General features: G+C 43.1%; 1 long non-coding RNA gene across 2 annotated transcripts; it reads left to right on the forward strand.

The window, feature by feature from the left end:
- Positions 1,323-12,761, forward strand: LOC110430118. Of its 2 annotated transcripts, none has more exons than XR_002447357.1 (3): positions 1,323-1,906; positions 2,600-2,698; positions 11,879-12,761. It is a non-coding gene; the product is annotated as an uncharacterized LOC110430118 (long non-coding RNA). The 2 variants fall into 2 exon arrangements; XR_002447358.1 differs by lacking the exon at positions 11,879-12,761 and adding an exon at positions 2,805-3,184.

A 16,002-nucleotide genomic window follows, 5' to 3' on the forward strand; every position in this document is an offset into this window, starting at 1 on the left:
CAACCATGGTGCCACTTGGACCTAACACTAACAACAAACCTTTTGTGAAAAATGTCCTTGTCACGTGCTTGATAGACTGATTTTCCTCCCTCCATAGACTATACTCCATCCCCCAAAAAATATTGTCATAGCATTAAAACATTAACCCACAAAAAGAGTCGCTCAAGTCGAGGACTCTCACATAAATCCACCTTTATCCATTTCCTTGGCCATCCGCCTACCCCTCCTATCATGTCATCCCTCCCTCCATCCCCACTCGGCCGTCACCCCCACCATTTTGTTGGTAACACCTATTGCCCCCACACCTTTTGTCGGTGTTAGTCTCCATTGCTTGGTCGTATGTGATATCATCTTTTCGTCCACCGGCAAGAGGCTAGCGATTGCACTCTTCCCACTTCTCCACTGTAAGCTTTGACCCTGCACGTGCTGCCCTCTGTTAGCCTCGACCCCGCACATGTCTCCCTCTTCTCCACTGCCAGCCTTAACCCATCCACACGCAACCCTTCGGCCCACCTGTATAGTCGCCCTCGAGATCACACACATGTATTGAAGGAACGAGGTAGTGTCCCCACGAGGCATGGCGATGGAGGCCATGTCGGCCCCATGGGGGGACACTTTCTATAGCTCCATCGCCATCTCCCGCCTCCCCATCCTCTCCCTCACCACCATCGTGCTCTAAATCTTCACCTCTACCGCGGCCTACCAAAGGTGAGGCGGAGGTACCATGAATGCTCCACCAATGTTAGCCAGAGCACCCTCAGTGCGTTGTAACACCCTAAGTTTTGAATTTAACATTTTTCTAAAATTTGTTAGAATTAAATTTAGATTTATAATCAAATAATATCTAGAGAAAAATAATATTTTACAAAATTAAAATGTTTTTGTATCGCATTCATGTTTCATGCTTCAAATTTAATGAGTGAAAAATGATTTATTTAAAATCAAATTAGATGCGAATAAGTTTTTCTCCTTTTTTTAAAATAAAGTATTAGTTTTTATTTTAAAAATAGTTCAAAAGTTTGATATCCAAACTTCATAATTAAAATTTCAAAACTAAAAGTATCTAAAATACTTTCAAAACTGGTTTGAATTGAAAAGGGTTTCAATTCAAACCTTAGCTTGATTTTGCACAATGGAAAAAAGAATAAACCCCTCTCCCTTTCTCCCTCGATCCCAATCTGGCCGGCCCACGTCTCCCTTCCTGCCTGGGCCGAGGCCCATCTGCGCATGGAGGCCGCTCAGCCCATCGCGTGAGCGCCCTCTTTCTCGCAGTTTCTGCCTCGTGCGCCTCCCCTCTCCGCCGCTGAAAAGCGGGACCCGCCTGTCGGCGCCATCCCCTTCGTCCGCGTTCTACCCTATCTCTTCCGCCATTGCCGCACAATCTGGCCGGCCCCGCCCGACCCCGTCAGAGAGATCCCCGGATCTCCCCTCTCTCCGCGCTCCCCCAATCGACGCGGTCGCCTCTTGACCCTTCACTCCCGCGCACGCCAGAGTGCGGCCGCCATTGTTGGCATGCGGGCGGGGCTCCGTGGACCGGCCCCTACGACCCTCTCTCCCTCTATAAAAGGCGCCAGCGCCCTGCGCACGCACGTCGCATCCACCCCGCCCCTCCTCGAGCCTTCTCCCTCGCCGCAGCACATCCTATCACCGCCGCCGCCGCCGCCATTGCCGAAGGTCGGCCCGAGCTCCTGATCTCCCCATCTCGACCACCTCGCACCCGAACTCTTGTTCCGTTGGCCTCGAAAGAACACAATGCACCCACCGCACCGCTTCTTGCTGTGAATTGGTGCTCGCAACGTCGTCCGCCGTGCTCGCTGGAGCACCTCGCCGTTGCCGTCCGCCCCGCCGCGACATCCTTGCCCTTCGTGCCAGCTGCTGCCGCCGAGAACCCCTGCCCGACTGCGCGGTGAGCTCCCTGTTTTTGTTTCACAATCTAGCTCCTGTTTTTGTTTCCAATTTTCTTTATACTGTTCATTCACATCCTCTACGTAGTTTTTGTTTAATAAAAAATATTTTGTTTCTATATAGTGACGTAATAATTCATGTTGATGACATGATAAATGTTATTTTTAGTATAAAAATAATTCTGGAAAATATCAGTTTTGAAAAATAGTTTCTAAACTTTTATTCATTTATTTTAGTTCTAAATATTTTAAATTTTGGCCTTTGGTTTGTAAAAATAAATTATTTTATTTACAGAATTGCTCCTAAAACTTTAAAAGCTAAGTATGTTTATAACCGTAGCTCGGTTTTAGGTGGTTTTGGTGCTCATTAGTTCATAAAAACGAGCGTACACGTTAATAATATTTATGGTACGCCTTCTATCCATGAAAGAATCAAATCATAGAATCTGTGTCGGTCAAATTTTTTTAAGTTGAACTAACTTTATAAAAAAGAGTGATAACATCTATGACATAAAATCTTATAAAAATATATTCTATGATAAATCTAATGATACTAATCTGCTACCATAAATCTTAATATTTTTTCTAGAAATTTGGTCAAAGTTTAAAAAGTTTGACTTAGGACAACTCTAGAAACTGATTCTTTCGTGGACGGAGGGAGTATGTTTTTATAATGTTTGCTATACTGTTTTTAGGTTCCTTTGTTATGCTTGCTTGTGTGTTTCCTATATTGAAGGAAAGGTTGATCAAGGTTGAACGAGAAGTAAAGATCGTCTATCTAAACAACTTTTGAGGTACGTGTCCTTGACCATCTTGCGCCTATATTTGTTTTACTCTGAGTTAGGTAGTTAGATCATTAGTTACATGCTGAGTCATAATGTTGAATACTCTGTATTTGAGGTCGTCCTGGGCTGAAGGCCTGTTTTCGAAAAGGATATCGTTGCTCGCCCGTGGGTCAGGTTTGGACGTGATTGCCCATGGCCCTCGCCGCCCATTGCGTTCGCCAACTACTTTGCTTTACTCACAATTAATTGCATCGCCTCGTTCACTTCCTCGTCGTCCGGTCGGCTCTCGCATCAAGGAAGACCACAACACACTCGCCTCCCTTCATCTCCTCAGCATGCTCGTTGCCACCGTTCCTCAGCACGCTAGCCTCCCTCACCACCATTATTCCTCGACATGCTCGCTTCTTTGAGTTTGTCACAAGCGTTTATGTATCTAGCCTGTTTCACAAAAACAATATGATATAGTTCTTTTAAATCTTTATTTTAAGAATCTGATATCGCGGTTTGGTTGTCTTCATGTGCATCCCCGAAATAAACCGGTGACATTATATTAGTGTTCTAAAAGATCATGCCCACGCACTACACCACAACACCGAGATTAGCACCGGACAATCTGACGCTAAAAGCAGATACAACGTCATACGATCTGACGCTAAAAACTTATAGCGTCAGACTTCTGCAGACGTCGTAAGTTGTTGCCCTGAATATATATAGGGTTAGACAGTCCGCTGCTAACTTATAACATTATAACATCAGACACCACTTTTAGCGTCAGGCAAGCTGTTGCCATGTATTTATAGCGTCAGATTGTTCTGCGGGATAATATAAATATGCCAAAAAATAGAACACATTTAGCACATATAATACCCGCATTAAAGCTTAATGACATCACATAAAGGTACAAAAACACGTTCATGACATCATGGAGGTCAATACATAACATGCAATCTTATCTTGCATACTGTTTGAATCATCAAAAAGTCAGGCAATTACATAAATGCACTTCCAACAAGCTATACTAGTATTTTGTATTAAACATACTAAGGTTTGTGCACACATTCATTTGTAGGAACTCAAAAACCAAAAATAATGGCTTGCTAACACTAGAGCACATCCACCAACTGGTTATGTGGAGAACCACCTTCCAGAAACTAAAGCCAACGACTTGACCCAACACATTCGTGAAAAATATAACAACCTTGTAATTACGCAAGTGGAGGAATTATGTAAAGCTGTTGTACAAATCAGTCAAGTGTAGACAAATATTTTCCAGAAAATCAAGCTGAATGTTGACACGCCTTAACTGATTAAGATTTCGACATCTATTACTTAGTCAAGTGTAGACAACTACTAAGATTTGGGCATCTATTGCATTTGCACAGATGACACAGCCCTTAACTAAAAACCACTCACACCGACTAAAACATGATCCATCAAGCAGATAACTGGTCTTCATCAAGTAATAAAAACTTGATTGCTCAGGTGTCACCGTGTTTTTTGGCATTGGCAAAGGTGTCCACAATCACAGTAGCCGATAATACGAAACAATCATCATCATTGGATGATGAATCATCCAACTCTCTTCAAATAAGAGCATCTCCAACCATTATGCATTTGAAGTTATGCATTTTAGGCAAATTGCAAACCCCCAAATGAAAATGGCAAGGCTAAAATCGGGTGATCTCCAACCGTTATGCAAAATGCCAAGTCCATCATCTTTTTTTTTCAGGAAATTTTGTTTCGCGGCACTCCTTCCCGCGCGGCTAATCGATCCCGCGCCAAACAGCCCGCCGTCGTCTCCCGTTCACCAATTCCCGCGCCAAACAGCCGCACAGTACCGATCGTGAGCTGCGCAGTTCGTCGTTCTCGTTCGCAGTACCGATCTCCCGTTCTGTTAGTTCCCGTTCACCGTACCAGTTCGTCGTCTGTTGGCCATCAGTTCGTCGTCGTACAGGTTCGCCCCTTGGCTCGATCTCCATCGGTCCTGTTCCCCATCAGTTTCCGGTCACCGCCATCAGACATCAGTTCGTCGTCAAGGCAGGTCGCCGCCATCAGTCAAGCCGTTGCGTCGTAGATTCGTCCTATCGCGCGCTGCGTCGTCCTATTGTGCGCTGCTTCGTCCAAACGCGCGCGCGAAGCTGGCGAAGGAGGACTCGCGATGCTTCTCCTATCGCGCGAAGTGGTGGCGGCGTGATGGGAAACCGCGCGAAGGGAAGAAAAAAGCTCGCGAGGTGGAACCGAGAATCCCGTGATCTCTATTTGCATAGCCGGACTCCTGGGAGGTCTAGCCGTCTAGGTGCCTTCTTGGATTCCTTCCTGCATTTTATCTAACACATAGATAGGTTTAGTTAGGAACATTGGTCCTGCATCACAGATCAAATCAAAATGGAAATTATGTCAAGTATAGTTTATTACTTAACTGTAGGGCCATGCAATTGTCATCTTGAGAGCACTAGCCATACTCTCAATATCATATGTCCGACGCAGTATAACAAAGTTAATCACAACATTAACAACTACTTCACAATATTCATTCCCAAGAGGCTGCCCTCCTACCATGGTGTTTGGATTAATTGAAATGACTGTTCCCCTAGCCATAGCTGACACATTTCTGAATATAGAAAATAATATCACATCCTTTCCAACCTAAAATAAATAATACTCCAATAAAAATTTTAAAAGCAAGAAACTTATATGAAACTACAAAATAATGTAGGAAGACAAGAAGGTTACAAGGCCATCATGAGCAAAGCGAGGAGGACCATCATTTATTAGTTTATACTTGTCTTGTTTATAGGTGAATGGGATGCATCAAGTCTATGGCGGAGAAGCTTGCATCAGTTCTAGCCTAAAGTAAAGATATACTCATGAGAGCTGCAAAACATGGAATATATTTAAAATCATAGAGAAACATTGCTACAACATTGCAAGACTACATGTGTATCATTTGCAAAGCGAGGGAGAATATCATTTGTTATAGTAATCATGTTAGAGCATTCCAAGAGTTTGCCAAATCTCACTTGGCCAATCTTGTGATTTGGCAAGTGCCTAAACCATATGGCAAGTGCAAAAAATTGTATCTCCAATAGTTTGCCATTTGAGCTTGGTAAAATTAAAAAACTAGGCCCACTTCCAAACCAATTCAACTAATTTTCACCGTTGCCTCGCCTGGCCATGCGCCGCACGTACTCTTCGACTAGCCACGCGTGCTGCTCGCGTGATCGTGTGGAGGTCTGAGCCATCGGGGATGCCATCGTGCGTGAAGGTCTGAGCCGTCGAGGTCTCTCCTTGCGTCCATGAAGGGATACGCCCCAAATATGTCTCCTTGATTCAATTTCAATCTCTGTGAAGGGATACGTCCGTGAAGGGATGCACCCCTAGTTTCAGTTTCTTTCCTGAGGAAAGATTCCATCCGCTTGTAGGTGATTTAGATTGTTTGTATTAATTCCAGTACTTTTGTCGGTCAGGAATCATGCCTAGGAAGAGATCTCTTCTTTGAAGAGAGTTGGATGATTCATCATCCGATGATGATGATTGTTTCGTATTATCGGCTACTGTGATTGTGGACACCTTTGCCAATGCCAAAAAAACACGGTGGCTCTGTCCTAGGTCATAGAGTTCTTTACCGTGATAGAGAAGGCGACCATAAGAGGATGTATCAAGATTATTTGGCGGTCAATCCAACGTACAACCTTGAAATATTCCATCGAAGGTTAGTGTTCTTTCACTTTGGATTGACTTGTTGTTTGTGTTTAAATTTTATTGAAGTTGTTAAACTTTATTTTTGTTTTGTTTAGGTATAGGATGTCTAGGGTGGTTTTCTTACGTATAATGAAAGCCGTTGAAGGACACGATGATTACTTTGTGTAGAAAAAGAACACGACCAATGTACTTGGTTTGAGTTGCTTCCAAAAAATTACTGCCGCAATACGTATGCTCAGTTAGGGGGTTCCCGTGGATGCGATAGATGAGTACGTTCGCATTGGTGAAAGTATTGCACTTGAGAGCCTATGGAGGTTTGTTGCTGCGGTTGATGAATTGTTTGGAGAAGAGTACATCAGATAATCCCAATAAGGCGGACACAACACGCTTACTTGCAATCGGTGAGCAAAAAGGCTTTCCAGGAATGTTGGAGTCCATAGATTGTATGCATTGGGCGTAGAAGAACTGTCCGTATGAAAAACAGTGTCAGTACAAGGGGCTTGTGGAGAAGCCCACTATCATTTTGGAGGCTATTGCTTCGAACGACCTTTGGATATGACATGCCTTCTTTGGAATGCCTGGTTCTCATAATGACATCAATGTTCTTTCATAGGTCTACTTTGTTTGATAACTCAGCAAAAGGTAGAGCTCCAAAATTTAACTTTTCTGTTAATGGTCATGATTATACAATGGGCTATTATCTTGAAGATGGAATATACCCTGCATGGGCTACATTAGTCAAGTCAATCACTCTTCCTATGGGGAACGAACAAGAGGCAATATTTTGTGAAATCGCAAGAAGTAGCAAGGAAGATGGTCGAGGGAGCTTTTAGGGTTCTTCAATCTAGGTTTGCCATTGTTCGAGGGCCAGCTCGCAATTGGGACATAGATACATTATCAAAGATTATGAGAGCTTGTGTCGTCATGCACAACATGATTATGGAAGATGAAGGATTCGTGGTCGACCCTAACGAGCGCTTTGACTACGGTGGTGAAAATGTTGAACTAGATCATGGCAAGCCTACTCGTACCCTTGATGAGTTTATTGATGCGCATAGAAGGATCAGAAATAAGGAAACACATGAGAAATTGAAAGATGACCTCATCGAGCACCTGTGGAACCATCATCCAAATTTGTATTAGATTATATTGAGCTGTGGAACATGACCTCATCGAGCACCTATGGAACATGACTTCATATTTTGTCTAGATTTATATTTATTAAGTTTTTACTAATATTATCCTTGCCGTTGCTTCATTATGACGTCTCTCTCTATATCATGTGATATTATCCTTGTCATAGTGTATCCAAAGCTTCTTTGATCGGGAAAAACAGATGCATACACAGGCTTAGTGTAAATTAATTTTATAACCAGAACTTGTACTTAACTTAAGGTTTCATAACTAGAAATTAAACTAAACTTAATATAACCAGAACTTGAACTACACTTAATATAATTAGATCTTGAACTAAACTTCTCAGCATTCACGCTGCCTCTCGACAATCTTCTTCTGCATCGTCTCAAGCCATTCACGCTGGATCGGGTTGAGGAAGGACATGTCTGCTAACATAATTTCTTTTTCCTCTTTTAGTAGCTTTGCTTCTACTTTTTTTTCTTCATTTGCCACCCGCTTCTTCTCTAGCTCTAGTGTAGCCATGGACCTCTCCTCTTTGGCCTTCTCCTTTTCCATGTCCAAGACATCCTTTGCCATCAGCTTGTCCAAAGCTTGCATGCAAGCCTCACCACCTCCTTCTTTTGCCTTCTTTATTCCTTCTGGCCTTTTCCTTGGTACAATTTCTTTAGCATCAACTTCTACGACGTGATCATTATTAGTTCCTTCTTCATCCCTCAGCCTAAGACACCTTGGTGGAACTCTTTTGTTTTTTTCTGCTTGCTTGTTTGTCTTTCTCTAGCTCGGCAAGTTCTATCATCTTCGCTTTCCACTTGTCTTCCTCCTTCAATATGGTATAACAATGTAAAGACCAAATGTTTTTTCTCCTTGTCCCATTCCACATACAACTTTTTTGCTTTGTTAATCCGTAGAGAGATATTGTCAGTACATAAATCATTTACAAATAATCAAAGTTAAAGTAAAACAACACTTGTCACATACCTAGTCTTTGATAGTTAACCCACTTTCATTCCTACAAAGAATGCTCTCATAGCATGAACAAAACTTGTTCACTTGCAACTGAATTGTTAGCCACCTATGCATAATGGAACTCTCCGTCCTCGTAGCTATAGTTGTCATGTGCTTCTCAAAGTAAGCATGAACTCTTCCCCAAAAAGATGAACTAGATTGATTGGCACCGGTAATGGGATCTTTGCTTACATTCAACCACCCCGAGCATATAACTTCGTCTTCCTTCCAATGAAAATTCTTTGCCTCTTGGCTCCCTTTGTTCTGCAGGTAGCTTGCACTTCAACATGAACTTGGTTTTCTTGAGTGAATCCAAACATCATGTCATCCAAACCAGCAACTATACCATCTTCTCCATTGAGAAGAATGTCTTACAGGAAATTTGCATCCTCTCCTTGCAGCTCCATAACTCTAGAAAAAATAGTACAAAAAATACAACTCACAAGAACTAAAAAGAAATACTAGGTTGCTGCAATAAACAAAATAAAATACTATGTTGCTGAAAAAGAAAAACAAAAATTTCACAATACTTCTTTCGTGGCATATTCATGATCGACTACAATTTTATTAATATTCACAGAACTGAAGGTTTCATCTTGGCATATTCATGATTCTGAACAAATAAAAGAAAAGAAGGGAGGGCTAAAATACTAGGTTGTTGAAATAAATACAAATGTATAGTCTATGTAGTGTGTGACTGAATAAGTTAAGTCTAATGTTGTGATGGATTTCGAACAAGTTGTGAACCTAATTGTGAATTTGTCAATGATTTTGATATAAATGTGGATCTATTAAACTTGATATCTATTTGAAGAGTTTCTGTTATGAACATGTAGTAATATATTGATGACTTTCATATGTATGTGCTGTGAACATTGTGGTATGTGACTTTAATATGGGTCTGATGGCTTTCAGACGCGTCACCATTAGGATCTTATCTGAGACATGTATTATTACCGCGTGTCACTTGTTTATATGCTATCAGTGACACGTTGGGTTGACATGAGTCACTGATATCTAATTATTAGTGACGCGTATTGTCAATGTGTGTCACTCATACCTCCTTAATAGTGACGCGTGTCCTCACTGCGTGTCACTCATATACCTTTACTAGTGACGTGCATCCTTAGATGTATGTGCTGTGAACATTGTGGTATGTGACTTTAATATGGGTCTGATGGCTTTCAGACGCGTCACCATTAGGATCTTATCTGAGACGTGTATTATTACCGTGTGTCACTTGTTTATATGCTATCAGTGACACGTTGGGTTGACATGAGTCACTGATATCTAATTATTAGTGACGCGTATTGTCAATGTGTGTCACTCATACCTCCTTATTAGTGACGCGTGTCCTCACTGCGTGTCACTCATATACCTTTACTAGTGACGTGCATCCTTAGTGTGAGTCACTGATATGCCCTTATCAGTGACATGGTTTTTGAGTATGTGTCACTGCTGTACTAAAGATCAATGACCCATGTATTAAATAAGCGTCGCTTGTATCTTAACTTCAGTGACGCGTGTACTAGATACGCGTCGCTAGTATATTCATAACAGTGACGTGTTTTTAAGCGTCACTAATTTGTCCACATCACAGACGCAATAAAAGTGACGCATCCTTCCCACGTCACTAATGACCCTCTAGACACGTCACTAATTAGCTTTTCTGGCATACATGTAGTAGTGCGCACTCACAATAAGACGATTAGTCCAAATACTAAACGAAAGCTTGATTATCTCTCAACAACCACTCATTATCAAGCGATACACGTGGATACATCTCAACCATGTGTTCGCAGTTGCACAACACCACACATACACCATGGTTAGTCTCAACACTAAACCAAAACCTGATCAGCCTTTTGATAATCACTCATCACACATAGACACATTTTAAACATGTGCTCTCACTATTTTTGTTTATGATCACTTAATTATGATATTCAGAACTCCATCCTATTTTTTACTTTCTAGGTTTTATTTTCATTTTATATTAAATAATTGTCCCTCGTTATTTGCGTGCGATGAGGAGGAAACCAAGCAAAGCGAATTCTTGCGAAAGACAACCCCTCTAGTAGTAAGATAATCCCTTCAAAAGAAAAGTCAGGAATCTTAATTTGTAAAGCAGAATTATTTTATCTCTCGACTATTGAAAGCTCGAGGAGATCCTCCCTAAGGCCCTGTTTAGTTCCACACCCAAAAATTTTTCATCCATCCCATCGAATCTTTGGACACATGCATGGAACATTAAATGTAGATAAAAAAATAAACTAATTACACGGTTTAGTTGAGAATCGCGAGACAAATCTTTTAAGCCTAGTTACTCCATGATTAGCCTTAAGTGCTACAGTAACCCACATATGCTAATGACAGATTAATTATGCTTAATAAATTTGTCTTGCAGTTTCCTGACGAGCTATGTAATTTGTTTTTTTATTAGTTTCTGAAAACCTCTCCCGACATCCTTCCGACACATCCGATGTGACGCCCAAAAAATTTTCGTCCCCAATCTAAACAGGCCAAGGACAGAGCAGGCAAGGATACAGCAATCAGCAGGTACTGAAAACACACCACCTCACCCGTCCCTGAACAGTGATCACTGACCAGGTGCTGGTGCTGCTGCTACCGGGCAGGTTATCATGTGCACTCGTGCTTCCGACAAAAGATTTTAAAGAGGGGCACCTTGCCATCATCACTCATGCCTCTTCTCAAGTTCTCAAAACACCACCACAGTACCATTGCACTAGTAGAATACAGCCCTCGATGAGAGCGGTGTAGCCATTCCACTGCTCCTGTAGACTACAGTGTCTGGCCGGCCCTAGGCCCTTATAACTTGTGCTGTGCAGCTTTCTCAAATTTTAAGCCTTGTTTAGTTCACTCGAAAATCTAAAAACTTTTCAAGATTCTTCGTTACATCAAATTTTACGATACATGTATGAAGCATTAAATATAGACGAAAATAAACATTAATTGCACAGTTTGTCTATAATTTGCGAGACGAATCTTTTGAGTTTAATTAGTCCATGATTGGATAATATTTGTCAAATACAAATGAAAGTACTACAGTGTTTATTTTATAAAAAATTTTGGAACTAAACGAGGCCTCACTTAATTAAGAGAAGCCAAAAGAAAAACTTGTGCATGCCTAGGTTCCCAGCTGACCACATCCAACTAAATAGAGGGACTTTGTCAAAAAAAAAAAAACTAAATAGAGGAGAAGCCTGTTGAGTGCCTGCAATCTCTTTGTAACCCTTTCTGGAACTATATCTATATGTGTTAGACCCCCCAGTTATAGGACCATAGATCTTATGTGTTCTCTGCCCACTGTCTTTCCTGGATCAGGGCCTCAAGATCCTCAAGTTGGGCTGATGCTTGCAAGGAAAGGGGAAGATAGAAAATAACACTCAAGTCTCTTTCAAGAAAGAACCTGATGGAACATTTTGGTTTTCTTACCAAAGACAATAATATGTGGACATCATGATTTTAACCTGGTTGATGTATATAGATTGACGCAGCCAGGATGAATGTAGATTGACTACTGCCTCATAAGTCATACCAACGGTAGCTTTGTCTAAGCTAAATCAAGTGTGTTGTTGTGGATTTAGCTGAAACCCTTGAAGAGAACTTGCTCAAAGCAAGATAACCAGACGGCAAGGACAAAAAAAACCTCTTAACAAACAAGCTAGCTAGTGGAAGTACTCGCACGGAGCATTCAATCAATCTGGTGCCTGCTCAGTCTGTGGCGATATGAAGAACGAAGGAGCACACACAGCGTGTGCAACAGCGCCAGATGCAAATGCAACGTACCAGGACGCACCAAAAGCATCTCACTGCATTCACTCCTGCCGACTCGCTTTTTTCACCGCCATCAATTTCCCATCGTCTCGTCAGGTCAGGTAGCTACAGCTACAGCTTTTTTGAGTCTGCAGTTGGACGGACGTGAGATCTGATGATGGAGCAACGAGCATGAAGGCCAGCAGCAGTTTCCTCTGTTTGCACCCTGAATTCCAGGCCATGGTCATGAGCAAAGCTCGGTGGTTTTCGGCGGTCGATCATCTTTTCATCTTTTGACGCTGCTGCAGCCCTGTTCTGATTGTTAATTTTTTTTATCGATTTTGGCAAGTCAAATATTTTTAAGGCTGACTAAATCTGTAAATAATAAAAATATTTACAATACAAAATAAGTATTATAATACATCAATCATGAAACACGTTTTATATTGTATATATGTTGAGTCATAGACTTTAACTAAAGAAGTTTGACTGAATCTAAATCTAAAATTACATAGACTAGTTGGTTATAATTTTCTGCTCTACTCCCCTCCCCTTCCACCAAACACCCTCCACGGGCGACTTGAGGGCATTTGCCAACGCTGCAGTAGCGCCCCTCGTCCGCCTCCTCTCCGATCACCATTGCCGCCCTCAGTTGTGGCGGCCCGAAAGAAGGTCACAATTGCAGCCCTTGTCTTCCCCTACCCGCATTCCTCTTCCACCGTCTCAGCCTCTTCCTCGAGCTTCTCTCGTGGTCAACTGGTCGACAGGCCACCCAAGATCAGATTTGACCGCATCCTTGCTAGATCTAGGCTTGGCAGCCACGGCTACCTAGCGCATCGGGTGGCTGTGGCTCGATGGCTTCAGCTCTCTAGGGCCGACTAGTGTTGACCTGGTAGCAGCCTGCAGGGGTCCACATGTCCCACTTGCCGGTTCATCGCTTGGTGGGGCGCGGCTAGCCAATGGCGAGCTATGCTGGTCGTTGCCAGCTTCCCTAGGTAGCCTGCGCTTGTGGTGGCTAGCCAAGCGTATCCCCCTCGTCGAATCTATGATGGGCAGCCATGAATGACCAGGACCGATTAGCGTCTTCCCTAGCCCATGCGGGCCAGGTGGTGCTGACCTCCTAGCAGTTGGTCTCCCCTGCCTATCGCGGGGACATGGCTGCGTCAGCCTCAGAAAGCTATCGGCCGGGGCCAGTTGGTTGTGTCCTACTGGGGCCGTGTCTGCCAGTGACCTGGCTACTTGCCAGATCTAGCGGTCGGCAAGCTTCTTGATGGTTCTGTGGAGGCTCTTGCGGTCTTCATGCCCATATTAGCGGCTTTTGCCCTTTTCTGTTAGGGCCGCCACTGCGGGTGCCACGGTTGGCCTACACCTGTGTATATGTTCAATAGCTCGGTGAAAAGTTCCTCTAGGCCATTGGAGGTGGTCTAGCCGACGCCATTTACCTTCTTGGAGGTGTCATTAAAGTTCATATTTCTTACGCAAGGCTGTGTTTGAAAGACCTACTCGTTGCTTTTGTCGATATTGTTGACGCCTGTGGATGTCAAGGTCCTTCCTAAAGGCATCGTTGGAACACTATTGCAACCCATCTCCCGCTACTCTCGCCGGGGTCGCTCCTTCATGTGTTGTGTCTATGTGTACTTTAAGCGTGTTTCGGACTGGTCTATCTAACCTGCTTCGTGTTGCCGATGTCGATTGGTTCTTCATAGTGGATATTTTGCCACTACCTCTCTTCTTTGATGGATGTTTTGTCGTCGTTGCTGCTCGGGTGGATACTTTGCCGCCACCGTCGCATAGGACGCCCGGAAGCTAAGGGCGTGATGGCCCCCAATATTGTGGATACTTTGCCACATTTACTTTGGCAGATACTTTACAAGCCGTGTTGCTTGGGTAGATATACTTCACTCATCGCTTCTTAGTGGATGCTTTGCCACCACGGCTTTATTTCTTTTGCTGGTAGCATTTTGTTGATGTATTTTTTCCTATGTAGGTATACTTGGTTAGGTTAGTGGTGGAGGGCCTCTCCGTAATGCTTTTTCTTTCTGTTCTATTGTCATTTAGGTTTCTAACCACTTTCTCTATGGTTATGAAATCGGCGCTATGGGTTCTTCCATATCTGTGTTGCGTAAGCCATTTTTTGGCATTTCTTAATAAAAATGCGTGAAGTCAAGTCGTGTTCTGATAAAAAAGAAGGAAAAATCATACGAACAGGCGAAAACAGAGAGTAGTATGCATTTCTTTGATTGCATGATTGGACGACACAATCATTGGCTGTAGAAATGAGGCTTCATCAGAACCTCGTGGCGACCAGGCCTCAGCACTAATTTACACACATTATTGCAAGACAACAAGAAAACAAAGCAAAAGATCCTACAGCCCTGGTGTGGCTCTGCCATCTGCATGTCAGTCCATATGGCACAGTAGTTGCTACCGGCACCTGGGCACAAGAGTTCATTTGCTTTGTCCATCATGTATTCACGCAGTCCATGGCGCTTTTTTTTGGTGCAGTTTGCGCCTTTTCGACGCAGTTTCAAGGCCAATCAGGCATCAGTTCATGGTCACATCTCATTCCCCATCATCAATTTGATTTTCCACATGTACTAGGGCCTTGTTTAGTTCACCATGAAAACCAAAAAGTTTTTAAGATTCTCCATCACATCGAATCTTGTGGCACATGCATGAAACATTAAATATAGACGAAAATAAAAACTAATTACACAGTTTAGCTGGAAATCACAAGACGAATCTTTTGATCCTAGTTATTCCATGATTGGATAATATTTGTCACAAACAAACGAAAATGCTACAGTACCGAAAACTTTTCACTTTTCAGAACTAAACAAGGCCTAGGCCTGCTTGAGGTTTATCAACTAGGTCGTGGGAGACGGAGATTTTGAATCTCAGAGCTTGGCCGACGAGAACCCCGGCAACGGTGATCTGTGGCTCATGGGTCCTCTGGACGGCGAGGAACAGTCGCAGACATGGCAGGAAGGTTTGGGAACTAGGTGCTGCAGCAAGATTCCTGCCGAAGGTGATGGAAGATTTGGCAACCCTCGAGGGGGGGGGGGGGGAGGCAACAAAGAGTAACTCAGATGGGCCAAGCCGGAGGATGGTTGGCATAAGGTGAACACCGATGCAGGTTTTGATCAAACTGCTTGCACCTCGGGGGTTCTCATCAGAGATGAGGCGGGGCTGGTGGTGGCGGCTATGCCATGGTGGTTTGACGACGTGTCGGATGCGCTGACAGCGGAAGCACTGGGGGCCAATGAGGGGCTTGAGCTCGCATAGGAGATTGGTGCTGAAAGGATCGTTCTAGAGGTCGACAACTAGGAGTTGGCAAACCCGTTGAAGGACCCGACGTCACATCACTCCTCAATTGGAGGTCTTTGTTTCGATATCTTAGAGCTTGGCAGGAGTTTTAGCAATTTTGTAGTTAATTGGGTGCAGAGAGAAGTGAACAGGGTGGCTCATGTGTGTGTAGCTACTGTGTCAGCTTCTGAGCACTCTTTCTTTTGGCTTGATTTGGCACCAAATTGGCTTGCCTCGTTAGCGGCCATTGATTGTACTCCGGATATGAATGAATGAAAGCTCGAGGATTACAAAAAAACTATTGTTTCACAAAAAGCTTTATCAACTACTCTCTCAGTCTCAAAATTAGTGTCGTTCATGATTTCTATGGAGTCAAACATTTTAAC

This window comes from Sorghum bicolor, chromosome 9 (genome assembly GCF_000003195.3).
Source record: "Sorghum bicolor cultivar BTx623 chromosome 9, Sorghum_bicolor_NCBIv3, whole genome shotgun sequence".
Classification (NCBI taxonomy): Eukaryota; Viridiplantae; Streptophyta; class Magnoliopsida; order Poales; family Poaceae; genus Sorghum; species Sorghum bicolor.